The sequence below is a fragment of the Dromiciops gliroides genome, chromosome 3 (assembly GCF_019393635.1).
Source record: "Dromiciops gliroides isolate mDroGli1 chromosome 3, mDroGli1.pri, whole genome shotgun sequence".
Taxonomy (NCBI): Eukaryota; Metazoa; Chordata; class Mammalia; order Microbiotheria; family Microbiotheriidae; genus Dromiciops; species Dromiciops gliroides.
Genome location: NC_057863.1, coordinates 163,050,357 through 163,052,697, shown reverse-complemented (window position 1 = coordinate 163,052,697; position 2,341 = coordinate 163,050,357). Strand labels below are relative to the sequence as shown.

The window sequence follows — 2,341 nt, the reverse complement described above, 5'->3', positions numbered from 1 at the left end:
CCTAAGAGAACAGAAGCAGTGTACCAAGATTAATCCTAGGTGCAGATAGTTGGTACAATGGTGTGTCAAGATAGTGGAATGTGGTAGATAAGGGGATTTAGCAGATACTCAAAGGCCCACCTGGAGATTATTCTAAACTGATTGAATTAAGTGAGAGTGATTGACTGCTAATTAGCCTACTTCAAGTTAAATAGGGGCTACTGCTATGCCTGCTGACTGCCGTCAACCGGAAGAGGGTGAAGCTGCTAGTGATCATCGCCTTTGGCACCTACGGAGCCTCAGCTGTTTGGGGCAACTTCGTTATCATGAGGTCTATACAGGAAAATGGAGAACAGAAAATTGAAAATAAGATAGAAGAGGCTGTTGCACCATTGAGAGAGAAAATCAGAGACTTGGAAAAAAGGTCCACCCAGAAGTACCCACCAGTGAAATTCTTATCAGAAAAAGATCGAAAAAGAATTTTGATAACTGGAGGAGCAGGGTTTGTAGGTTCTCATCTTACTGACAAAATAATGATGGATGGCCATGCGGTTACAGTTGTGGACAACTTCTTTACCAGAAGAAAAGAAATGTGGAACATTGGATCGGCCATGAAAACTTTGAGCTAATTAACCATGATGTTGTAGAGCCCCTCTACATTGAAGTGGACCAGATTTATCATCTAGCATCTCCTGCTTCTCCTCCAAACTACATGTATGATCCCATCAAGACATTAAAAACCAACACAATTGGGACACTAAATATGTTGGGGTTGGCAAAACGTGTTGGAGCGTGTCTTCTTCTGGCCTCCACTTCGGAGGTTTATGGCGATCCAGGAGTCCATGCCCAGAGTGAAGAGTACTGGGGCCATGTGAATCCAATAGGACCTAGAACCTGTTATGATGAAGGAAAATGTGTGGCAGAGACCATGTGTTATGCCTACATGAAGCAGGAAGGAGTTGAAGTGAGAGTTGCTAGAATATTCAATACTTTTGGACCACGGATGCATATGAATGACGGCCGAGTTGTCATTAATTTCATTTTGCAAGCTCTCCAAGGAGAACCTCTCACAGTATATGGTTCTAGGTCTCAGACTCGAGCATTCCAGTATGTCAGTGACCTAGTAAATGGACTTGTGGCCTTAATGAATAGCAATGTCAGTAGCCCTGTCAATTTGGGGAACCCAGAAGAACACACAATTCTAGAATTTGCTCAGTTAATTAAAAACCTTGTTGGTAGGGGTAGTGAAATTCAATTTCTCTCAGAAGCCCAGGATAACCCACAGAGAAAAAAGCCAGACATCCAAAAAGCCAAGCTAATTCTGGGGTGGGAGCCCATGGTCCAGGTGGAAGAAGGCTTAAATAAGGCAATTCACTACTTCTGTAAAGAACTCGAGTACCAAGCAAGTAATCAATAAATCCCCAAACCAAAACCAACAAAGATAAAAAAAGGCCAAACACAACATAACTGAAGGAAGTGTTGTGGGCCCATAGCACCCCAGACATTCTCTGGGGCACATCAAAGAACCTTCTCCTTGAGAAACTAAACCAGAGGACAGACATGCCTAGAGAGATAAGTAGAACCAGATCAGAGTGAGCTAGCTCCATGACCCCCACCCTTCATTCTAGTCTCCTTCAACCTTGGGGCGATAAATTTGGGTGTGGCTGCTGCCTTTGTGTCTTGAGGAGAGATGGCTTGAGAGATTACAGCCACCCCTCACCCAATTTCCCCAGCCACCACCAGTGGGGGATGGTCCTCCCTCACTAAGGGAACTTTCCACAGTCAGATGGTCACCCCAATCAGTCCTCTATCAAAGTACCTGCCTGTCTCTTGCTCAAGGAGATTGGTATCTCAGAGCCACTCCCTCTGTGCCATGCCTTTCTCCCCATGAGAAGTCCAAGGATTTCTTTCATGGTTTCCCTTCCCCTTCCTCTAAATAAACTACCATCTATTCTAATTGCTTTTGTGTGCAAGAGGGTGTAGTTCTTTAAAGAGGAATTCCTAAGGACCCCAAACCCTGTACACCATTTTCCCCATGACATTGTTGGTGCCCAACACAGAAGGATTTGCTTCTCTGGACAGGAGAATTCCCTCTTTTACATTTGACAGGATGTAATTTTTTTCCTTTTCCTTTTTTTAAAAAAAAAAAAAAGAAAGACTTAAACAGGAGTCGTGAAGAACAAACTGGAATTTCATTCTGAAACTTGCTTTAAGGAAATGGATGTGCCTAAACCCTTTCCCAATACATACACACACACACACACACACACACACACACACACTCAAAAAAACCTGCAAATCTTACCTTGCACTTTTAAAAATCTGTCTTTTTATGTACAAATAGAATAGAAACATCTTTGAG

General features: G+C 43.1%; 1 pseudogene; it reads left to right on the top strand.

Moving 5' to 3' along the window:
- Positions 1-252: 252 nt before the first annotated feature.
- Positions 253-1,450, top strand: LOC122750609 (annotated as a pseudogene).
- The last annotated feature ends 891 nt before the right edge of the window (positions 1,451-2,341 follow it).